Source organism: Loxodonta africana, chromosome 5, assembly GCF_030014295.1.
Source record: "Loxodonta africana isolate mLoxAfr1 chromosome 5, mLoxAfr1.hap2, whole genome shotgun sequence".
NCBI lineage: Eukaryota > Metazoa > Chordata > Mammalia > Proboscidea > Elephantidae > Loxodonta > Loxodonta africana.
The window spans coordinates 56,213,029-56,239,204 of NC_087346.1; the positions used below are offsets into that span (position 1 = coordinate 56,213,029).

The window sequence follows — 26,176 nt, forward strand, 5'->3', positions numbered from 1 at the left end:
ATTATAAAAAATGAAAAAGACATGTCTTAATTTTACTCTCAAATTATGTTTAAATCTCATTTAAAATAATGTCCATCTTTTGCCTTAATTGGATTATCTTGGAACAAAGACAAAACATAGATATACCTACAAATATATTTCATATTTTGCATGTGGAGGCCATGTGATCTGTAAGGAGCTGAGTATCTAGAGACCTGATAAGTGTGCAACCTTGGGAAAGTCACTGGATCTTTTTGTGTCTCAATTTACTCATCCATGGAAGGAAGGAATTAAACCATATTCTCTAAGTTCCCTTTCATCTCAAAATTTTTTATGGCATTTGTAGAGCTTCCTGTACACTTCAGTTTATCTGAAAGGCTAAATATCTCTTCATTGCTCAGAGAATGGTTTCCCATGATTCCAAATAGTTGGGTCTCTGGTGATGCCTGGGCTAATGACTCCTCTAGGAATAGAGTTTCTTCATTATGAAGTCAGCATATTGAAAAACCTCTATATAAATCATGTCCACTAAAGATGCAAGCATTTGCAGCTATGCAAGACAAAAATATCTTCAGCTATGTTTGCAATTTGGGTTTGAAGGTAAGTAGGGCAAACGGTGGAAGAAATAAGAAATCTACAAAACATCTCCACTTTCTGTTCCCTTATGCACCTTGGATAATTAAAAAAAAAAAAAATTTAATGAACAATTCTCCCCACTAAACTAATTCCATCCCTTTTATTGACATAGGGAATTGTTTGCTGGGAGGTGGTTAAGCAAGTCAGCTGGTTGACCATACTTGAGTCCAGTGAATTCCAGTAAAAATGTTACCTCAACCAGCATTTGATGAAGGAGGAAAAGCTTTAAACAAGAAAGAAAGAGAGAAAGACCAAGGGTGCTTTAGCTTTTTTGTTGGAGAAGTTTCCTGAGTTAGTAAGTGGAGAAGTGTTTTGGGTCATTGGGCATAAATAATGGTGATGGTAGTGATGCTGAAACAATCTTATATCTATTTTATAGTCTCTAAAAAAAAAAAAAAAAAAATTTTTTTTTTTTTTTTTTAAAGGGGGAAATCATTTAATCACTCTGTAATGATCAGGGTGGTGTGATGGTCTGAAGGGAGGTCTCTGGTTTCTCTCTCCAAAAGGACTTTGACTTCTCTGGGGCATTCAAGCCCCAGCTTGCCTTACTTTAACAGCCAGACACCCAGTCCCAGTTCTCCTTGGCTTATGGTGTCAATTACCACCCTCCTAGATTTTTTTGTATTTTTTTTAACCAGCTGCTTGCAGCTTAACAATCTACCCAAGTATCATCAAAAAATTCTCCTTGACTCCCTTTTCTCTGTGTCCTGTGTACCATAGCTTTTACCATTTTACCATCGAAACATTTCCCAAAAAGTAATCGTGGAATGCTAGTTGCAAACATAATTCATAGGAAATACTGGCTATTTCTCTAGTCAAATAAGTTTACCCTCTTTCTATTGGAGTTTCAAAATCAATTTCAAATAAGACACTTTGGAAAATAATACTTTAAACCAATCCCTCTAATTCTCCAGTACCAAGGCACCGAAGTCAGTATAGTTTGTGTGTGGTGTGAACATACTTTAAAATATTAAATTATATTTCTCACTAGAGCTTCCTCTATGTCTCCTTAAAAAAAAAAAAAAACCCTTGTGTAAGTTTACTTACAAGGGTTTATGTTTTCAGAAAGCAACCTCTTCATCAAAAGAGATATTAATATTTTACTTAATTATTATTTGAGCTCAATACTGAGTAGACCCCATACCAAGTGGGTTTTGTTCAATTGTTTTTCTATAATTGAACCAAAAACATAATTCTTAAAATTAATGACCGAAAAACACTTTTTAAAGTGAGACGATTGTTCTTCTAGTATGTTGAAAATGATAATAAACTCTTCCAAGGTGAGCTACTGCAGTTGTCATTTCCTAGGCCTTCTTCCAGAGTTATTTACCTGACATTGGCTCTTCATATAATTGTACCAATAAATATGGGTACATAAAGTCAATATTTTACAAGTACTTTTAAGTATAGATTATAACATAATTGCTAAATCAGGTCTTTCCAAGAATGCCATAGTTTTACAGAGTTTAAATCATACTGTATATATAGTCTTGTCTGCCATGGCCTCTCCTTTAGGTTATTCAATTAACAAACAAATGGAGTGTTGCTAGAAGAAAGGGAACAAAGATCGTCTTCTTGTTTAATGTAAATATTGGGTGCTGGATAGCCTGTGATTTATTTGAAGTGAGAAAATGGGCCTTGTTTTTTCAGACACTGTCACCAGTGACACATAGGCCAAACATAAAGGAGACTGTGTTGGCTTAGTTCTGGAAATCTGGCGGGGCAAGGCCTCCTCTTTGGTGCTTTATCAGTTCTTGGACAAGGACTGCAGGGTTATGTTGAGTAACACATTCACTATCTCGGTCTTTTCTCCTCATTAAGGAAAAAAAATTCCACCATAATGCGATCCATGATTAGAGTTAATGCAGTCTCTAACATCTCCCAGATGTTTTAACATCACTCACATCACTTGCAGAGTTTGTAAATGTGATCTGTCTACTGGTTTATTCTTTTGGGGAGCAAACATTATCTTTCTGCTTGGGAAAGAAAAAAAACTAAATAGCTAAAGCAGAGACTCAATGAGTTACTTAACATAATTTACAGTATGTTTAGAAACAGTGCTAAAATGCAGAGTATGTAATCAATGGCACATTCTCATAAAAAATGTATTTGCACTCAGTAACAGAAATGTGATCATGCCAAGATGACCAGATGTCTCTTCTTAATGGTATCCCTTTTTTCATACTTTGCTTCAGTTCTGCTTTCATAGCCATAAAATATTTTCCTTTCCCAGTACGGGAATAGAAATAGTATAATTTCAACCTGGAAGAGCATATCCTTGTGGCACTGTGTTACTAGTTTAATTTTCAAAATTGTTGACTTTATTATGATAGCTTTAGGAGCACTTTATTTGTTTTAAGCTTCTTCATTGTTTCAGGTTTTTTTTTTTTTTATGGTACAGCTGGAACACCCCCCTTTTTTTTCCTTTTTATTGCTCTAGGCAATTATTTAGGTAGTCAATATTCAAATGTAGTGAACGTGGCTCAAACAGAAGGTCACCAGGGCTTGAAATATCTTTTTTTTTTTCTTCATTGGGTTTTGAATCAGAGCCTAGCATTTGAAACCATTGCTGTGTCCATATGTAGATATGCCTAATGTGCCAGTTATATTTTTAGTGCCATGTGTCAACCTTTTAAGTGTTTGTTTTTAAATGTAGATACTCTAGTCATATGGAGCCCTGGTGGCACAGTGGTAGAGTTCAGCTGCTAACCAAAAGTTCAGCAGTTGGAATCCACCAGCTGCTCCTTGGAAACTCTGTGGGGCAGTTCTGCTCTGTCCTATAGGGTCGCTATGAGTTGGAATAGACTCCACAGTAACGGGTTTGGTGTTTTTGGTTTATAGTCATACAGGTAGAAACTTCCTTATTCACGATTAAAACACAAATGAACAACAAAATCTAGAAGAAGTAACTTTCAAAGAGGTTTAAGAATTATATTTGGAGGAAGCAGGAATTTTCTGAGTTGGATTTAAGGAATAAGATAATAGGATCTTGTATTTGAATAACATTTTTTAAAATATTTTTATCACTATTATCAATATAAAAATTGTTCATATCTAGCTTTACATTTTAACAAACAGTTGTCCTGTGTTGGTACATTTAACTTTCATAGTTAGTCTTTGAAGTAAGGAGAAATAGGTATTATGCCCAAATTATGGAAGAGAAAACTGATCAGGGAGGGACTAAGACCTAAACACATCTTTCCACTTCTATACTCTTTCATTACTTCAACCTATAAACCTCTGTCCTGGGGACTTGAGTTCTCTTTTCATAGTGCTCTCCATGTATATATACCACGGTAAACACAGTAACTTGGCACTAACGGTAGGTCCTTTAGGGCACACAGGAAGTGTCATTCCAAGAAGAGATTTTAAAATGCGTGGTTGAAAGGAAGCCTTCTGTTGCTTGGCTCTTCAAGATGATAAACACCAGATGCAGACATTGATGTAACAATGATTATCCAGGCTGATGAGCATGTTACTTTGATTACAAGGGCAGTGGACTTAGAGGCAATGCTTGGGAAGGATTTGGAGCAGCGGGAGATGTTGCAAACCCCTCACTCCCCCCACTCTAAAGGCTCTTGCTGCCCACTCTGACCAGGGCAGCTGAGCACTGGTTGTTCACTCACTCATCCCCAGGCTTTCACCGCACATTAAACCAAAGTCTTGGGAAACAAGACATTTGGTCTTCATAATCTGAAAAATCACCCTAATTTCCAGCAGTTTCACTGAAGCATAGGGCCATGAGTGTTTTTAGTGTTCAGTATATAATCAGTTCTCGGTGTATTGTGACTGACTGAATGAAGATATTCCAAACCATAGAATATTCTGCCCCAGTCAGTACTCTTTCTGTTTGTCAAATATTTTGAACCTCCAGATTACAATTTGAGAATATTCTGTGCGGAGCCATATTTTGGGATCAATTCAAGATACCATATTTAAGTCAAATATCAAATATGTGTCCAGTTTAATTGTTTATTTTTATTAAAATAAAGTGACTATAACCGAATGGATCTAAGGATTCAGCTTTAAAATATAGGAAAATAGTATTACTACAGTATTGAAAAAAAGATCAGGGATTATTTTGTTAATCGTGATGCGCATTTTCCAGCCTGTGCACGCTCTTTAGACAGCCACACTTCACTTGACTGAAGTCACCGTGCAGCCCTAGAATGGGAAAACGTGATCTCTGTGAGTGAGAACTACCGAACTTGACATTCGTTGTGGCAGAATTGGCGTTTGTTTTAGGTACAATTGCATACCATTATATCATATTAAATCCTATTAGATGTGTCGTGTTGGTGTCTTTTCCTTTAGATCTGTGTTCAACATCTGTTGACTACTGACTATGCCTAAGAGATGATTATAGCTATTTAGCTGTATTATTCTTTCATTATTTACTTGTTTCTCTATTATGAAGAAAAAAATTCAGATGCTTTCAGTTATTTATTTTACTCCACTAGCAAACATTTAGGCTTATTCTGGTAAACCTAAGATGTTAAGTACAAATACTTTATTCTAAAGGGCAAGCTATTGAATACTCTTTAAGAATTCTGTTACTGGAATTCCATTCTGTCAGTATCACCTACTAGCTGTTTAAATTTGGACACGACCTTTAACATTCTAAGCCCTAGTTTTCCCACCTGTAAAGTAGAGACAATGGTACCTTACCCATGGACTCTTATTAAGATTTATTAAGAAGACATATTCAAAAGCAACATGTCCTCTGAATGTAGTACAATTAGGACTTGAATTACAGTTAGTAAAGTAATTATATTTATACCAAACCTGTTGCCATCGAGTCAATTACGACTCATAGCAACACTATAGGACAGAGTAGAACGGCCCCATAGGGCTTACAAGGAGCAGCTGATGGATTTTGAACTGCTGGCCTTTGGTTAGCAGCTGTAGCTCTTAACCACTGCACCACCACATATATTGCATAAGAATTGAGAAATTCTTGATTTTTTTTGAATCATTGTTCATTTTCCATTTTACTTATGTAACCAAATTAACTTCTTTCCAGTAATCTACATATTATAAATAATATATTTCTTCTATAGAAATTGAAGGAATACCATAAAAAACGTTAGAGCCCTATGGTCTGTATATAATTAAAAGCCATACGATCTTGCTTCAGAAACAAGTTATTAGATACAGTTATCATAGTCTATTACAAAGAACAAGGGGATCCTGCATGGCTTAAAGTCAGGAAGACTATGCGTCGGGGTTGTATCCTTTCACCGTATTTATTCAATCAGTAGCAAGCAAATAATCCGAGAAGCTGGACTATATGAGGAGGACTCATTAACAACCTGCGATATGCAGATGACACAACCTAGGGAAATATTACGGGGAATGGCAGAACTGATTATTCAAAAAGCTGACTTGAGTAACAGGGAGTTAGCTAGTTTAGCAAACTTGATAATAATTCTGCCGTACACCATCTTCCCAGGGCATGGGCTAGCACGTATTTTATATAATCCGAAAGTACTCAAGCAATATGCTTTCAAGTTCCATAGAAGTTAGGTAAAGCAATTTATGAGTTCTAAAATTAAAATCCAGGTATTACACAAAACAAAGAAAATGTTCAAACAAGTTTAGACACATTCAAGAGGCTTGTCATGATGTCTGAAAATACATGCGCCTCCAAGAAGAATATACATAAGTTTGAATTTCCAAACTCCCAGAATATTCAAAAGGAATGTGCCAAGCTGTTCTAAAATTGTTACATTTGTGCCTCCCACCTCTGAAACTATCTGATATATTCAGCAATAGAAATAAAATAATTGAGGAGACGTACAGTGCAGTACTGCTTTCTTCTTGTGTCTTGATAACGTGTAACAAGCTTAAACTTTCTGAGGAAATCAATAGGAATTAATATAAAAATTTCAGCATAATTTGTGTCGTAGTGAAAGAAAAGGAAAAGCAGTGCTGATACTTAATAATGCTGGGAGGTCTTTACATTTCTGAAAGACTTCAGCCTACATTCTGAGATGGTGTAACAGGAAGAGAGTTTATGAGAGAAAATTACCCCCTGACTCAGTGGGATGATAATGTGTTTGTTTCTCTCACCATTACCTTTTTATCAGGTTATGAATGCAGGGACCACTTAGCACACCGGGCGTGTGTGTGCCTGGCATTCTGAACTTTAATCTGACTAATGCCCCCATTGCAAGAATGTAAATAGATTACAAAGAAAAATTCAATATTTTCTCCCTTCTCCCACCAGAGCAGCACGCATTAGTTGTTTCCCGCCGTATAATTGCATTACATACCGTGATGTGATCCCTGGTTAATGGCAGTCACAGTCAACTGTCACTTTGCTTTCAGCCTTGGTCATTCAGTGTGATTTACATATTTAACACCATACCAAAGACTGGGTTCTTTCAAGCCACTTGTGGAGGCTCTATGCTAACCTCTATCAAGAAAATAGTTGTACTCCCTTCTGCCCCCTCTCCCTCCCCATGGGACACCTTTGCCAAAGGAAAAAAGCATACACACACACACACACACACAGCATCTCTAAGGTAAATTAATTTATCACAGATTTTTATGCCCTTAAAAACACCGACTATATTACCGAGTCAACACTTCTGAGAAATTTTTTTCTATTTTCTCACGAAATTAATTTTTATCTTAGCTTCCTATAAATTAACCTAATTTTTACAAACTAAAACAAAAATAAAATGTGCTTTTACGTAGTAGGAGCAAATACCTCAGCATATTTCCATGAATTTAGCACCAAAAAAAATTGAAAATCTAATTTATCATAGTTGTTCAGCAAAACAAATGATATCATGTCGGGAATTCTTCGAACCTCATTGAAGCGAGAGAGGTGGTAAATTTGAGATTTTATGCTTATATATAAACAGATATAAATTTAAATGCACTTAAATCCTTCAGTTATTTGTATGGAAGTTTCCTCCCTGTCATAAATTGAATACCCAAGGATGATGAGAATGAAAAGTGAAATCCTCCATTGCCTGATCTTATACAGGGACTCTTTTCAGAACCATGCCTGCTTTCCCAGAGTACCTTATTCTGGGGAAAGTGGATTAGAAGATTGGTAGCTTTGAGTGAGAAATTCTCCTTGTTTAGTTGAAAATAGCCCATCCAATTTCTCTGCCAGTATTCTGATTGTCTGTAATGCATTCTTCTACCATCATCAGCGTGTTTGTGTGTGTGAAATGCAAAAGCAATGATTTTTTAAAAATATTTTTCATGTGTTCCTTCATCAGTGTCAAGCTTGAACCCCTACTTCAAATCTTTAAATGGTCCCTTATTACCAACCAGGGAGTTTCTGGGTAGTGCAAATTGTTAACACAGTCAGATGCAAACCAAAGACTGGAGGTTCGAATCCACCTAGAAGGACCTCGGAAGAAAGGCCTGGCAACCTACTTCCGAAAATATCAGCCATTAAGAACCTCATGGAGCACGGTTTTCTGACACACACGGAGTCCCTATGAGTTGGAATCTACCGGACAACAACTACTTATATTTGCATGCACTTCAACAACATGATGCCCAGCAATGGGTATGTTTCTTCATCTTCATCTAGCAAGTATTCTTCACTCATCCGTCAAGTTTTAGCCAAAACAAGATGACTTTGACAAAGCAACCTTCTTCCCTTACGTCTTCTACCAGACAGTGCCCAGGATGCACCTCCTCGCTTCGCCTCCTTGGAAGAAAATTTCTACCTCTTCACTTCCATGGTCCTTGGCACGTATTTCTATTTTTATCAATTTTCCCAACTCATGGTTCTGAATCACTATGTCTTTCTCCTATATGTAAGAGGAAACTCTTCAAGGGAAGAGGCTATTTAATCAACTTTATATATAAAAAAAAAAAAAAAAAAATTTTTTTTTTTAATATATCCTATGCATCTAGCAGGAGGCAATGCAGTTTTCCTCACTAAAGTATAAGCTACATGAAAGCAGATCTGATTACCACTATATCCCTGGAGCCTAAAGTAAAACAGTGCCTAAGACCATAGGAGTTCTGCAGATACCTTCTGAATGAATGAATCAGTGTAACTATTAAGTGAAGAAGCCATCAGCTACACAGAAGCTGATTGCTTCCTCGTGTGGTTTAACATTTCGCTATTCATTTCTACATCTTTTCTTTGTCTTTTTTTTTTTTTTTCTTACGTAATTTAATTAAATTGAACACTTAGCGCTTAATAACACTAGCGCTGTGTGTCTCATTTTTGGCACGTGGAGAAGAGGCCGTTTCCCTTTTCTTTAATCTGTTGGCAGAGCGTTTCTGGTCTATTTGGCCTGCAATAAAAGTGTTGAGGTTAGAAAACACTTTGCACCTAAGGTTAACAAGAATTAAAAGCAGTCTGTTGTTAAGAGAAAATATGCAAACAGACAGTTAACACAGTTGAGTGGGTTTTGCTAAACTCTCCTTCCTGGTGTTTGGGTTTGGCTTCTACCATAGTATTATCAGTTCCTGCTGATTTGGCAAGATCAGCAGTGGGACTGTCTGCCTTGCAATTATCAAAGGTTGTAAGGCGTTTTCTCTGGGATGAATCACAAAATCATAAACTTCTCTATGACTGAAAGAGCTTCCCAGCTATTGTTTCTGTCTTTTTGAATCAATATCCACAGGGTTCAGTGTCCTTTTGTATTCAACAGAAATTATGAAATCATTCAACTCCTTTCTCAGGGCACTGGATAATGGGAACCTGAAGAAGACTTAATTGTCTCTGACAACAACTCAACCACTTTTTTCTTTGTATTTCAATGCTGGGCTGCCTAGTAAAAGAAGGGACAATTTGAGTTAGGAAAATGCGAAGGCAAATTTTGGACTGCATTGTAAAATATTCTATTGCATATAGATTTGATACATAAATATATGTGGTATTTAATATTATACAGAACACTGTTATTTGCTTTTCCAGGTTGGAGATGTCCAAGTTACTCTACCACAAATTGTCTGCTAAAGCCTGGATATCTCATTTTCCATAGTAAACTTTACTTATGTATAAAATTTTAGAGATAGTAAATTATGAAGGAATAGAAAACATTGACAAAACATTAAAATCATTTTTCCAATATATATGCATGTTTGTATATGGAAAGAGTCAAGAATAGAGAGAGATCCACTTCTGACTTGCTTTATTCTGTATTTCCAGTGGCTGACAATGATATACACTGAAAAATTAGTTGTTGAATGAAAGAATAAAAGTAGGAAGCAAAGAAAGAATGTATATTAGGGTTAACAAGTGGTTTAAGAAGCTAAATCCATTCACTTATTTTTAACTGAGATCAGAGTGTTGCTTGCCCTCTAGTGGTCTGTCTTAATGAAATAGGAAAATAAAACTTTAATCCTGGTCTTGAAAAGATGAGGATTTACTTGATAATAACAAAATATTTATAAATGAATAATAGGAGTATTTTTATTTTTACCAAATATATGTCTCATAAAACTTTCTTTTTTCCTTGTTAAAACTTTTAGCAAGTGAGGCATAACACATCTGGCAAACCAAAAATAAGAAAGACTTCCCTTTAGAAAAATGCAAATACTGTATGTGTGATATTGGTATCTTAAGTCTCCTCATGTTATTATATTTTAGTTGTACTTCCAATTTGTTTTGCCTTAAGTAAAATACGGATAGAATTACAATTGTGTTCATGATCTTTCAAGAATTGAATATTTCACAAGTGAAAAACTAAATCTGTCAGAGTTTTGTAATTATAGACATAAAATACAAGCACACATTTCTTTTGGAATAGTCTGGTAGTAACGAGAAAACTACTGACAATTTGGACACAAGCATGAATGGTTACTGTTTACTTAGTTGTTTCACATTATTTCTGTTATTCTTTATTGGTTATTATTATGCAAATAATCATTTGGATAAAAATGTCCCGCTATTCTAACATCAAATATAATAATCTAATGAGAATAAAATTAAATGAAAATAAATATTAAATAAAAACATGTATGTTTCAAGGAATGTGTTTTTCTCTCAACAACTCGCTAGCTTTCTGATAGTTGTCTAGTGTCTAGATGGTTGCAGTTCTTTTCTAATTGAATTAGGAATAGGATTCATACATTTTAATTCATATTTTAAGGTTGTATCAGTTATTTAAAAGACCAGATGGTAATCTTTAAATTTTTTTTATTAAACCCTTTTGTTTTTGGTATTTGAGCATCTTCTCTTTTTGTTTTAGTCTATAACTTATGTAACTTTAACAAAATGAAATTTTTTTCTAGCTAGAAGGCAGATTCTAGAAATGAAGAGGAAGAGGTGAAGGATGAAATGTTTGCAAAACAGCATAGAATTATAGGCTAAGTGACTTTAAGAAAGCTTTAATCAGTATTGGATTATACTTCTTTGACTAACTGACATTGGATACAGCATAATAATTACACTGAAAAATGTGGTAGAGATTACAACATTCTTATGATGTCAAAGTAAAAAAGCTTTTAAAAATTATTTCTCAGGTTTCTAAAGTTTTTAGTAGATAAAGTGGCATAAATCAAGAGTAACTTAATTAGATGTTATTCCATCTTTTTTTTTTGATTGTTGTTGTTGTTCCACTTGTACCATATGTTGAATTTTCTACACTTGGGCCATCTTTAGGTTTAAAAAAATCCTTCTTTTGAAATCAAGGAAGACATCTCTATATTTCAGATTAAGGTGTTCAAAGAGACTCTAAATGACTCCTCAAAAGACATAAAGATCATCATTTTAATTTTTAAACAATTTCCCACTTTAGTTTTAAATTTCAAAAGTGAGTCCAAGTAAATCCAGGAGAATTGAGAGTGATTTTTATACCAAGTAAAACCTCCACTATTTGTGTGTGTGTTGTGTTCTCTTTAAAGTAAGAATAGCCTAATTGATAATTAATATTTGTAATTCAACGTATGTATTTATATAGACACATGTATTTCTATGCACCTGTAAAAATGTGTACTGAACTAAATTCCAAATTTGTTTTTTTTTGTTTCTGTGTGTGTGTAAAAAGAGAGAGAGAAATAGCGAGCATGCAGGCAGGCACAAAGTTTAACCAAACACATACAATGTTCGTTCTCAGTTAACTTTGCTCTTTCAATCTGGAAATCTATCTAGCAGACGTTAAGAGAAATGAAAGTCTACTGATATCAATCCCATCACTTAAGACTAGTACGACCTATTAAAATATATGTCACTTCCACTTTCTTCTTGCGTGTTACTTTCAAGAGTTATGAAAGTGAAATCAAAATGGAAATACAGTTTACCTCAAAGGAAAAATATACTTGGTTGATTAGCATCAGTAATTATTTGGTGTAGTATTTTTTTCTTGTTAGTTACCAGGTTTTCACTAATTGACCAAAGTATTTTAGGTCTTCTTTTTTTTAGGTCAGCCGTTAACAGTGGCTCTTTAGGGAAGTATGATTTCTGTCTTATAAGATTTTAATGGAAGATTCTTAATTAGCTAGCCCAATACCAAGTAAGATTCAAATACATACTTTTCTTCTTATTTATCAGTGTATGAAATTGAATGGTCACAAAATCTGAAATTATGTATTATAATATTTACCATTCTACTTTAATGTATTAAATACATTTCAAAAATCTACCCCATTCTAAACTAAAATTCTACTGAAATTTCAGATATTTCACATAGTCCATTTACAGTATATTTGTCCTGACTTTAAATTCTGACAGACTGTTGACTTTTTTTAATGCCTAAATGAAAACCTTTGTCTTGATAACAAGGCTACAGTTTTTCAATTCATCTGTTCCCCAGATTTTTGAGTACCCTGTTTGTCACTGTGCTAGGCTCAGTGGGGAATACAAAACGCACAATAAAGAGTTCTCACCTTCGTACAATGAATCACTGAAATTATTCAGAAGGTTCATGCAAAGCTTTAAAAAAATTCCTTGGAAATTTTTGGCTCTGGATCTTTTATTAAAATAATCTTCATTTGCTGGCTCTACCATATAGAGAGATGAATAGATATTTTGAAACATTGAGTGGAGAACTTTGTGATACAAGGGTCAAAGGTAAAATAACTACAGACCTGGAAGGGACCTTGTGGTGGAACATTCATGTCCAGAATACTAATAGTTTCTAGAAAGAAAAAAATATCCTCTTTAAATAACTTTGGTACACTAAGTTAAAAACAAAACAGACAAAAGCTCTTTGCTGCAAGACTTCCCAGAACTCTTTAAAAGCTAATATGCATTTTTACACTCTGATATGAATTATAACATGCAGGTCTTTCTAAATTTATTTGAGGAATTCTTTTTTCTACAAACGCTGGGTTAGAAGAGATGGTCTACCCTCCTTGGGAACACACAAGATATGAGCAGGGCAATGAAGAATGAGCAGCATTTGTGGAGGTGAAGAGGAAAGGAAGCCCATTACAGGAGGAGAGGAACGTCATGAGTAACAGAAACAATGAATACATTATTTTAAAGCATATTTTCTTCGTTCAGCTTGGCTGGACCAGAGAATTCAAATTGGCAAATAAAAAACAAAACAACTGTTGCCATGGAGTCGATTCTGACTCGTAGCGACCTTACAAGGACAGAGTAGAACTGCTCCATAGAGTTTCTAAGGAGCACCTGGCGGATTTGAACTACCAACCTTTTGGTTAGCACTATGCCGCCAAGGTTTCAAGTTGACAAGTATTATTCATTAAATCTGGACCATTAGAATGGGACCAGACTGAATAAAGCCTAATTGCCAGATTAAGGGATTTTGGTTTTATCACGTAGTGCACAAGAAGCTGCTAATTTTTTTTTTTTTTTTTTAAGAGGGAGATGATAATAGCAATAACAGTGACAGTCATTTATTGAGCATTGGTCTCAGGAATTTTTCTAAGAGTTTTACATATATTAACTAATTTATCCTCTCAACAACTCTTTATTGTAGGTAGGGAATAAAGGTAACGAAATGTCAACTAACTTCTCCAAGATTAGTAAACTACTGAAACTTGGGACTGAAATGTATACATTACAAAGACATTTGATTCTAGAACGTTTGCTCTCTAGCTGTATTCTATGGCACAAAGAAAGCGTTGTATCAGGAGATTAACCTGGAATAATACGGATGATGAACCCGAAAGGAAGTAGACTGGAAGAAAAATGATTGGCTAGGAGTCTCCTGAAATAGACCAAGAATGAGATTGTAAATTCTTTTTGCTCATAAAGCCTTTTAACTACAGTGATGGCAGTAGGAATGGAAAGGAAGGGGTGATGTTTAGAGATTCTAAGAAGAAGCATCAGTGCTAAAGATTTTGTCTTATTGATGGCTTCACATTGATCTAAGGAGGTGAAGGAGTTCCGTGTATCAGTTGTAGCTGATTCTGGAGTTTTAAATCGAGATGATGGGAGAAATTTTATGATACCACTAAAAAAATCTGAGGAACTCATGCAGAAGAGACAATCATAGGGAATGATGATGAATCTAATTTTTAAAGATCTTTAGTTGGAAATGGTGGCAGCACACTAAATGTACCTGACAGTAAACTGGTAGGGAGACTTGGAGTCACCAGCAGCAATAGGATGGTTGAGATTATGGGAGGGTATAAATTTTCTAAGGCCAAGAATGAGATAGGAAGAGCTAACAGGAAGGAGGCCTGGAATCTGTTAAGTTTACAAGTGTGAGGAGGAATTACAATCAGAGAAGGTAACTAAGAAGTTGTAGAATGAAAATGTAATTTTGCAGAGACATTGTAGAGAAAGATGAAGTTTTGACGCTGGACATTGTTAAATAGGGCAAAAAGAAAGAACTAGAATGGGAAAGGGGGAGGGGGGCAGGGAATAAGTCATTTCATTGGACTGAACTGTTTAGCTGTCATTAGAAAGAACACAGTCATTCCAGAATTATCAGCTGTCATTTATCTCTCCTAATTATCTAATGGTGCATCATTAGCTCAATTTCTTCAGTCAGTCCAAATACATAATCACTTTCCTTTGTATCTGTCGGTTAATGTGCTTGGTATGATATTATGTTAGAGATGAAATGAAAATGATTATTCTTAAATCTTGTTAGTATGCTTGGTACTCTCAAATTCATGTGAGTAAAAACTCTGAAAACTGAAAAATGAAACACATTTATTCATTCTCCAAATGTTTACTGAGTTCCTACCCTGTGCCTCAAAGTAAACTTTCAGTGATTTTTCTGGTGGTTTATAGTGCAACTTGTAATCATTTAGTATATATGTGTGTATTCGTGTATATATGTATGTATATGTATCACTTATTGTTTAGATCACTCATATGTTGCCTTATTTGTTTTATTTTTTTTTTTAATGTACTCAAAATCAAAGAATAAAGACAGATGTATCCTGGATATTATCATTCCTGTGTATTTAAATAAGCATTTTAGTCTATTTTGTTCTTATTAACACAGTGCAGCCTTTTAAAAAACCCAAGTTGGTGAGGTTACTGATTAATATTTCCAAGATTTACCATCTGTCTAGTCTGACTACATAGTCATTTTCCTAGGTCTTCTTTCCCTGCATAGCAATTAGCCTTACTCACTACATTGGATTTTTTTTTTTAATGTAAAGTTACACATAATATATTATTGCATCAAATCTCATTCAAAATAGCAACTATAAATGTGTGAGTGACAGGATAAATTACCGCTGAGTATTATGCTTAATGTTACTATCGCCTAGGGCCAAAACCCATCATGCAGTGTTGGTGGTTGGGTGACATATTTTGATTGGAATGTACGTACTATTGGGCATCAGTCAAATGTAGTAATTTATGATAATTACTCACCTGAGGCAGATAAAAACAACATCCTAAATACAAATATTCTCATAGCATTCTTGCTCAGAAATTATTACCCTGGATTTGAATATTCTGCAACCACCTAGTGATTTTACTTCCAAGTTATTTTCATGTAACACACAAAATCTTGTCTACTTGGTCTATGTTTCGTAGGAAAGTCATAAGAATAAGTTAAACCACTTGTTAAGATGAATTTATAATGAAAATAAAATTTAGATGAATGCTAGTAATTAAAAAAAAAACAAAAACCCAAACCCATTGCCCTTGAGTCAATTCTGACTCATAGCAACCCTATAGGACAGAGTAGAACTGCCCCATAGAGTTTCCAAGGAACGCGTGGGGGATTCGAACTGCCGACCCTTTGGTTAGCAGCCGTAGCACTTAACCACTATGCCATAATTAGAAGCAAATAAATTAGTTTTTATTATTTAATTAATTTAAATATAACTAATTAATTAGAAACAAATAAAAAATGTTTTTTTTCATCCTTTGTATCAGCTACTAGGAGAAAGGGAGTATATCATTATATATGCTAGACATGTGGTAGCACTCCCCAGAAAAAAGAATCATTTTAATGTACTCTTCACCCTTGAAATGAGCTCAGCCTTGTGTTCTTTGAATCTACTCTTGGACTTCCTCAGAGACAGAGATAAAATCTAAGTTGTGACCTTGCTGGCATTCTTTCCAGAAGACATGCTTTCTCGCCTCTTGCAGAAACTCTGGTATTGCCTTTGCAGCAGCTCCTGTACTTCAAATTGAACGTTAGAGTTTTATTATCAGATGGAAGACTATAAAGGTGCATATTTTTCCCCAGTAGCATATCAAGTGACAAATTCATTTGGAGATCATTAAAGTTTCTAGAACAAAAAAGTTATGTGCTCCTATAACCTAACTCTGGTATGTGTTGAGGAAGAACTTTTTATAATAATGATCAAACCAATTTGCTTTACTTAAAATATTATGTCACCGAATGACAGAACAAAAAGTGTTTATAAGGCATACTGCATAATTAGGAAGTAAATTCCTAAGATATATGGCTAATACAGCAGGGTTTGAATAGCACCATTTCTAAAGCTGAATCGGGGTCTTTGATGAGAGTAGGTTATAACAATGCAGGCTTTGAGAGCCTTGCAAAATCTCAATTAAGTTGTTGAAATGTTTCCACAGTTTATTTTTCTAGGATCTTTTCCATGACTGCTTGCTCATAAAGACCTGGCTGTGGAAGGAAATTGGGCAGGAACTTTTGAATTGGCCTCTTGTTTGCCTAGTTCTATTGACCTGTACCAGGGCGGTTACACTTTGGGGGCCTTACGTTGTTCATTTGCTACTGTTCTTAATCAATAAATTGTTCTCAGTTAACGAATAATTAAAATCAAATTCTGATCATAGACCAGGAAGCAAAATTCTGAAATTAAGAAGTGAAGATAGGTTGATTTTTCTTTTTGATTTCCTGCCGTATGTAGCATTGTCATTTTTATTTTTTAAAGTATCAGGAATATGTGGATAAATAAGCAAAATTTCTTAGTTTTAGACTGGTTGAATTTGAATAACTTGAAAAATATAGACATGATTACTTGAAGGCAATTGAATGAAAAATGAAAATTAGTATGATAATAAATGATCATAAAAATTATAAAACAGACCACCCCCATATTTAAACTGGAACATATGACATCAGAAGCCAAGGACATTAGTCAATGAGTCATACAAGTGTGGTTATGCACACATATATACATATATGTTTTTGCAAAAACTTTTCTTAAAGAGCTGTTAATTTGATATTAGCATAAGGGTTAATTTTTCATTCCCAATTCTAATGTATTTTTTGAAACCACAACTGAATGATGTTACTATTTTTGTATGCTTGAAATGATGTGTTTTTCTCCATTTTTTAAAAATTTTCTTCTCAGTGTCACGTAATTGAAGAAATCAGAAGTAAAATAATCTCTAAATTATTTAGTACCATGTCATTATTACAATCCATGACAGTTCTTTCAGGAGGGCCGTTAGAAAGTTAAGATCACAAAGATGGGATCCAACTAGCAACTGTATATGTTTGTTATGTGTATTTGCCACGGACTTGGGGTTCAGAAGAAATGACAGGTACTCAAAATGGGCAACTAGGGTTTTGGAGACAGGAAGTCAAAGAAAAACTAAAAGTGTTATGTTTATTTTCTGCTGTATTTAGCACTGAGTGGTGGGTAAACTTGTTCAGTGGGGAATGTAGTTTTCAGAGAGAAAGGGGAAAAAGTCCTAGTGTACAAAGGCAGAGAAAAATGTAAAACTTTTTCCAAGGATCTGAGGATCAGGAAATGCCATTTTACATTATTATCCAGTGAGTGTTCATTATTTCATAGAAAATATGCAGGGTACTTCAAGAGCAGAGGTCTTGTTTTAATATATAATGTAAATGGAGTTGAGATAGGATTGTAACATTGTAATACCCGTGGGAAATAAATTTTCAGGATTCTTAGTGATATTAGATAGTGGTGATTGAGTAATGACATAAATTTGAAGTTCCTCTTAGGTTGATTTCAAATGATAATTAGGGATTGAGGTGAAAGAAGAAAATGCCATAAGTTTCTGAAACTGAAGTTGCTTTGTTGCATTGAGGGTATTAGTAACAGTTTTCCACTGAATATATCCAAAATGGGATGGGAGAGTCAGGAGTGGGGAGAAAGCCATGCCATTTTATGCTTTTAGAAAGTGGTGGTTACATGATTTTACATATTCTTCCATTAAAAAGAGCAGAAACATAATAAAATAAATAAATCACATAGTTACTATCCTGTTCTTCTAGGGCCTCTTCATAAATTTGCTGATGTCTTAAAATTTAATTTGGCTCCTGTTCTTCAATACCGTTCAGAAGGTTTGTGTCCTGATGAGTATGGAAGCCAAACAATATTAGGAAAAATACCCTGAATCCATTGCATTAGAAGAAGGATTATATTAAGTGACTCTACTGGATAATAAATTACAATAAGAATTAAAATAAATGTCAACGTGTTAATGTTAAGAAAGAAAATAGTTAGATGTATTGTCCAACAATTACAAGTTTGACAACAATGGAAGACATATGAACCAAATTCATTTTGTGCACTAGGAAGTAAAGTTATGGGATACACTGTATAGCATATTAATAAAAGTCAAAAGAAGTTTTTTTGTTTTTGCTTTGTTTTGTTGTTTTATGGAAGAAGAAGGAATTTAAGGCTACTAAAAAAATTTTTTTTTTTTAATAACCAGTGGGTGAATAACCCAGAATGGAAACCCTGGTGGCATAGCGGTTAAAAGCTACAGCTGCTAACCAAAAGATCAGCAGTTTGAATCCACCAGGCACTCCTTGGAACCCTATGAGGCAGTTCTACTGTGTCCTAGGGGGTTGCTATGAGTCAGAATCGACTGGACAGCAATAGGTTTTTTTTTTAATAGTCCCGGAGAACATCATTTGAAAACTCTGGGATATAAGATGTGTGGGAATCTTTTCAAGACAGAGATTTTGAAGATTATAGTAATATTTTATAAACTAAAAACCAAACCTGTTGCTGTTAAGTTGATTCTGACTCCTGGCAACCCCACGTGTAACAGAGTAGAACTGCTCCATGGGGCTTTCTTGTCTGTAATGTTTACAGAAGCAGATCGCCAGGCCTTTCTTCCGTGGCACCCCTGGGTGGGTGCTAACTGCCAACCTTTAGGTTATCAGCCTATCACAAACTGCTTGCACAACTCAAGGACCATATAATATTCAACATAACCTGAACTCAAATTTACTGGTTACCTGAAAAAGAAGTTAGAGTGATGATTTTATTAAGTTACTCATACAATGAAAATGTCTACTTTCACTGTTAATAAAAATGGAGCTGACATGCTGAGTGCTTTCCACTTGTGTCAAGCCGGGGCTGAGCATTGGGCATTGTCATGTAACTGCTCTGATTAAATATAAGTCTAGTGCACACTGTTTTTAATTATATATGCCAAAAAATGTTTATATGAGACTGACTTCTGTTTTATCTCAAAAAAAAAGTTTCTAATCCAGTGTTTTTGGAAGGTGATCGGGGCTGAATCAAAGCCTTTGTAATAAAACAACCAAGTAACCTAGGAGTAGTAAATGTGTTTTCAGTAAAGGATCACGTATTAGTGCCCATTTACACCTTTCGTCAAAACTAGTGACAAAATATGAATACACCATCACTGTAAGAATTAGAAGACGTAAGTATTCCTCCAACTAATGAACCAGATTTTTTGAAGAAAGAAAACAGTGGCCACTTCTTAGAGGCCTGATTTGTCATCATAATAGTAAAATATGTTTGCAATATTTACGTGACATTTATTTATAAACTGAGGGACAATAAATATCTTCTCCCGTTTCACAGTAGCACTTATCTGTATCGCCATCACCACAGGCTACCAATCAAGAAAGAAACATTGCCAACATAAGAGGAAGGAAGTTTGGGTAAATATATGTATATTTCAAAATACTGTTTTACATGGAAGGGATCATTCACTGTGAGAAAATTTTCAAAGGTGGTATCAGATGTGAAATTCAAAACTGCCTCAAAGCTGAAGTCTCCAAAAAAAAAAGTAGTAGACAAAAGCATCTTTGGCCCTACCCGTATTCCTAGGATTCTCTGGTTTGTCTTCTTTTTTTTTTTTTTAACTGTACAAGTTATATTTTGTTATTTTTAAAGCTATTTCAATTAAAATTATTTTAGTTCAGCATCGCAGTGATACCTATGTATGAAAAAGAACCAAAGAATTTAACCAGATAACAACAGTGATTGATGTTTCTCTACTCATTAATGTGTGATAATACCGATATTTGATAGGCTGAAAATGATCTCTGTGTTACGGAAAGGTTCGTTAAGCTAATTAGTAACAACAAATTTGCAAATGGAAATTTTTAGCCTTTTCAGAAAGCAAACTCTTTCAAACTTTTCTTAATTAAACAGTAAAATTGTATATAAAAACAGCATTAATAGAATGAATGACACTAGCTGCTGACAATGAAAGCCCTAAATCACAGTCTGGTTTTCAGAGTTACGAGACAATGAAAAATGCCTCTAGCTAGTCCTTCTTTTAAAGATCACAGCCCATACAGAAGAGCACTAGCTACTTACACATCCTTGGGAAGTGAAAATCTAACCCTATCATCATCTGTTTCAATATTGCAACCATAAAGCACCTTCCAATAACTATGTTAAGTGTATTAATTTTGTGCGTCTGTTTCAAGGTAAAATTAGAACCACACCACTTTCAATGCCCACGAGAGAAGAGCTTTAATTCCAGCCCCAATTACCTAGTCTACAAATATCTATTAACACAAAGAAAATAGTATTGTTCTAGAAGTTCATTCGCTGATGGGTATGCAGTCCTATTTACAATCACTATTGATGTCAGAAAGGTAGAACATTTATTTTTCCATGTTCTAGCATGTGATTTACCCAAGGGGAAAAAAATATAGCATGCTTGTACAAAAGTACAATCAAGGTGATACCAATGGGATTTAATTTTTCTTCCTTAAATAACCAGTAAATGAAAATTGCTTTCTAGTATTTCAAAGGAGAAAGCGCTAAAAACTGTTAGCTAAAAGAGCTTTCTGCCTGACAGCATTAATTTCCTATTCATTTCATTAAAGGGAGGGTTTTGATAGGGCTTATAAATTACAGCATGTTCCTAGCAGACTAATAGCTTGAGGAAAAACATGTAATGGCTCTCCTTAATCAAAATAAGAGCAAGTTGTTGTTTATTCAGCTGAGGAGCTTTGGATCGAGGGTACTTATTTTATTATATCTATGCCAAATAAAAAGTAACCCATAGAAACATAGCCAATGAAATAAGTATGGGAAGTTTAAGAAGAAAAAAAAAACTATGAATGTGGCTATAATAGAGTTTCTTGGGAATTCATCCATTCATTAACCAATTCATTTACTTAGAACTTAATATGGACTCACGATTGTGTTATAAGCACTAGGGTTATTTTGGAGAGCAGAACACATATGGTCCTTGTCCTCATGGAACTTACTGTTTGACAGGAAACTAAATGGGTAGAATAGAGGTTGTACTACTCTTAAATTTTTTTGAAACCTGAGAACCTCTCTCTAACTAAGAATTCTCTGTAGCGTGACAAGAATGGAACCAAAATAGAAATTCAGTTTACTTTCTATTAAAAAAGAAAGTGTGACAGCACTTCTGCGAACTAGGCATTAAAGTATTGGCTGCTCCAAATAAGAAAATAAACTTCCAAAGCTTATAACATTCCATATTGAGTTTCCATGTCAACTGGCTCCACAGGCTACCTTTGGGGTGGTTCATTTACTGTTGAGTCAGACGCTAGGGGTGTATCAAGGCTTCAAGGGATCAAGGAACTTGTTCTCTTGTGCCTTCTGTTCTCTGAAATTCAAGTATGCACTTAATGGCCTAGGATGTATGTAGCCAGTTATACTTTCGGAGATGCAACCCCTTTTTGTCTTCTCAGTCTACGCAATGAATGACCATGTTTTCACTCCTGCTTCTTCATCCCCAGTAGCCACACCCTCGTAGGCGCACACATCAACCAACTTCTAACTGGTTATCGGTGTAAACCTATCTTAGTGGCTTTGGCAAATCTCTGTAATTTGGGGGAGGGAACTTATTGGAGTATGTTAAGTCTCCTTGAAAGACATAAAGGAGTTCAGGTTTCTTCAGATTGACTGTGTGCATCTCCCTTCTTCCCCCCACAACTTCACTTTTCTGGCCCAGATCAATGTCAGTAGTTAAATGAATCAGTCATTTGAAAGCTGTCTGCTGACCTTTCCTTCATGACTGATTTCATAAAAAGTGCACGAGAATGAGGTTTCTAGGCAAGAGAACAGTCACACTGCCTACCCTGGCCACCACTCCCAGTAGATCCCTAGGTTTCCAACAGAGGAATAGGCTACTTCTGTAGAAGCAGGACCTGAGAGCCTCTCAAGCAACCATAATGAAGCTGAAAGCCACAGCTAGCCTTTCTCCATAGCCTGCAGGAATTATTTATAAAGAGAAGACAAAGGTTGAGTCACTTGTTGGCCTTCAAAACACTTCCTGAAGGGGACAATGAAGAAGCCTCAGCTACAGTTGCCCAAAGGTATCAGAAAGACTTTTTATCCTCCACCTATTATATCCAGAGTGCTCTTCCCACCTTGGATCAGGAATACCAGGTTTTGTTCTTTTCAAGTTGGAAATAGCATAATGAATAGATCCAACTTAGAATAAGAACTATGTTTTAAAATTCTATGCTTTAAAATAATTTCTTTACTTGACTGCGTTTTACCAGGTCCTTCGTAAACTTTACTTTTTGTTAATTTCTATGAGGGAAAAGAAGAATCATTATGAAAATCTCCACCAATAGAAATGTTGTAAACTTGCTGGTTTGTGTGTGTGTGTGTGTGTGTGTGTGTGTGTGTGTGTTCTGTAAGCATGTTGTTGTTTTAGGTGCCTTCTAGTTGGTTTCTACTCTCAGAGACCCCATGGGTTTTCCAAGGCTATAAATCTCTACAGAAGCAGACTGCCACATCTTTCTCCCACAGAGCCACTGGTAGTTTCTAACTGCTGATCTTTAGGTTAACAGGCGATCGCTTTAACCATTGCGCCACTAGATAGGACGGTGGATTTTTTTGCAGCAGAAGATAGCAAAGTATCAGCAGCTGAAGTAGTTATTTTGTGTCTTGTCCAACCTTAGACTCCTCTTGAATTAAATTTCAGATGTTATTTGATATAAATCAACTCCATAATAAAACTATTTAGAAGCAAAATCTGAATTTAGTTATGATACATGATCCCCAGAAAAGATCACATATTCCAGTCAAAAAATATTTTAGAAAGAATAAAGTGGTGTAGAAGAAGGGGTTTTCTACTGTCCTTTTCCGGCTTACAGAGATTGTCTCAAATCTTAGAATAAAACAAAGATGAAAAAAGATCAGTGAAGAATAATACTGTAATTACATTAGCTAACATTTGTGTAAGGAGCCCTGGTGGTGCAAAGGTTAAGCACTCAGCTGCTAACTTAAAGGTTGAGAGTTTGAATCCACCCAGCGATTCTCTGGGAGAAAGACCCAGCTCCTGTAAAGACTGCAGCCCAGGAAACCCTGTGAGGCAGTTCTACTCTGCCATGTGGGGCTGCTGTGAGTTGAAAATCGACTCCGCAGCAACCAACAACATTTGTATACACGCTTCCCTTTCCGGAGCATGTTGCCAAAGGAAAGACTTATTAGGAAGTCCTTTTGCATTCTCCTTTTGTATTCTCAGATACATAATACACTCCAAAATACACATCAAAGCTTTTATTTTCTCATCATGCTAATGTACTTCTTGACCAGTCAATCTGAGTGACTCACTAATTTGAAAACAAAAGTTTTTTGCTTTTTTTTTTTAAGCCATACTCCTGGTTAAATCATAATTTCTAGGGCAGAAAATATCTTTTTTGAAAGCTGGGAAAAAGCTAAATACATAAGTGGTGCTCCATAGGATTTTCTTGGCTATAATCTTACAGAAGGAGATTTCCAGGCCTTTCTTGCGTGGCACCACTGAATAGATTCAAACTGTCAGCCTTTCAGTTGGTAGTCAAGAGCAAAACCATAAGCTTCATTTGCCTGATGGTTTTAGAGGAGATGTTTTCCTCCTATGTACTCCTTGCTAATTAGTTGGGGAAAATGTTTAAGTATAGCTACCTTCATCCTCCTTCACTTACTACTTTCTGATAGGTCTTTTCTTTTGGCAAAATAATTATTGCAATATATTTCTGATATGAGGTTAGAAAATAAAAGCACAAGGATCATTATGAGTGTGTCGGGCAAAGTTCTGTGTGAAGCTGAAAAAGCAATTCAAAAGGAATAATTTTCAAAATATTGTAACATACCAAAATGTTACAACGTTCAAAATATTATAATACGGAAATAATAAGCAATGTTGTTTTCTGAGTTATCTGTTGAGTTCTAGGGTTTGTGATAGGTGTTTCATAAATTAATAGTCTGCTGGTGCTTGAAAGGCCTGGAAGAAATTATTATCCCATTTTACAGATAAGAAAACAGCAGTAAAGTGGTAGAGCGATTATCTAAATCTAAACCCCCGTCTATAAGATTTGAAAGCTTCTGACCTTTCGATTATGCCATGATTATGATATATCTACTCAATGAATGAAATATTATATAGCTATTTAAAAGCTTATAAAATTATGTAGGCTTGTGTGAAAATGTGTATGAGAGAGTAAATAAAAATGTAGGTCACACCAAAATGCATATATTAGAAAAAGACTGAAGAGAAATGTAGGATGAAAATAGTTCTTGGGGTTTTTTTGTTTGTTTGTTTTGCTGCACTTTTCAAGCTTTCAATACCATTATAATTACATTGCTCATAAATACTAAGTTTTAAATCATAAATGAGCCAAATGGTTGAGTGGTAAATGAGTATGTGGAGACTGTTGATGATTATTTGTGTCACTTGTCTGTCTTTGGTACCAGCGGTATTACTCGTTAAAGTAAGTCTTATGATTTGTTTATATTCTTGGGAAACCATTAATGATTTCCACATGAGTATGACCTATATCTTCTTTATATTCTCGTGACCCAGCCTGGTGATTGACCCTTAGTGTTCACTCAACAAATGCCAGGTGAGCGATTGTTGAATAACAAGTATCTTAAAGTTTACTAATAATATGTTTTAAAGTAAGCATAGAATTAATGAGTATGATCCCACATAATCACCTTACATGACATATATCAATATGGTTTTATACTTAGTAATTATAAATATCTATTTTTATGTTGTACTTGTCCTTCATGCTGTACAGTGCCTGATATTTGTGTCATTTCATCAAATTAGAGTTCTTCCGAATGAAAATAATATTTTTATAGAAAACCTGGAAAAAACTTGCTGTCGAGTTGTCGGATTCCAACTCACGGTGACTCCATAGGTGTCTAAGTAGAACTGTGCTCCATAGAGTACTCAATGGCTGATTTTTTGAAAGCAGATCACCAGACCTTTCTTCTGACTTGCATCTACATGGACTCAAACCCCCAACGTTTTGGTTAGCAGCTGAGCATGTTAATCATTCCACCACCCAGGGCCTCATTTAAAACCTAGGATGTTAGCAGTGTGGTTTAAAATGTTCTAAGGTTAAAGCTTACAAAGGGACTCAGGAAGGGGATCTTGCAAAGTTTTAATTAAAAAAGCAACAACCTACAATTATTTCTCCTTTTGTGTTCTCTGGATACATAACACATCACAATATTCAGCTTTGGGAATGCAGTCCAGAATACACTGTAGAAGCTTTTATTTTCTCATCAGATGTTAATATACTCCTTCTTGACCAATCTGAGTGACTCACTAGTTTGATAACAAAAGAAAAAAAAAAAAAAGCCATTAGATACTCTTGGTTAAATTGTAATTTCTAGAGCAGAAAATGTCTCCTTTCAAAGTTGGGAAAGAGCTAAAATATATAAGGAGTGTGTACGCTGTCATAGAGGATGCTGTTCTGATTTCTGCTAAGCCGAGGAGTAAAGAATTATGTAAAATAATTTATGTAAAAAATGGCTAATACTATTTTTTCTCAAAATGGTATAATCTTTTAGCCCTCATATTTCCGTTTTTGTAGTGATAGAAGTTTCGCCGTTAAAAAATTTATTTTTTTTATTGAATTGCTCCTACGTGCTGTATAAATGGGATAATGTATGAAAAATACTTTGAAAAGTGCAAAGTCCTATACAAATGAAAAGTCTTGCTATTAGTGTTACTATTACGTCCCTGAATAACTTTGAATTTCTCTACATGAATGGAATGCTGCTTGAAACTGAATTCTTTGTCATGCAG

The 26,176-nt window shown here is 35.0% G+C and overlaps 1 protein-coding gene and 1 long non-coding RNA gene across 3 annotated transcripts in view; both read left to right on the plus strand.

Annotated features, from left to right (window-relative positions):
* Window positions 1-26,176, plus strand: part of UNC5C (unc-5 netrin receptor C) — a 428,895-nt gene that overhangs the window by 30,187 nt on the left and 372,532 nt on the right. The window lies entirely within an intron of this gene.
* The window catches only part of LOC111750784 (uncharacterized), a 35,357-nt gene continuing 10,188 nt past the window's right edge, over window positions 1,008-26,176 (plus strand). The window contains exons 1-2 of one of the 2 annotated variants that reach the window (XR_002785833.2): window positions 1,008-22,457; window positions 24,938-24,977. This is a non-coding gene — a long non-coding RNA (uncharacterized LOC111750784). Of the gene's footprint in view, window positions 24,978-26,176 lie in introns of both variants that reach the window. The other variant, XR_010322050.1, reaches the window with a different exon arrangement.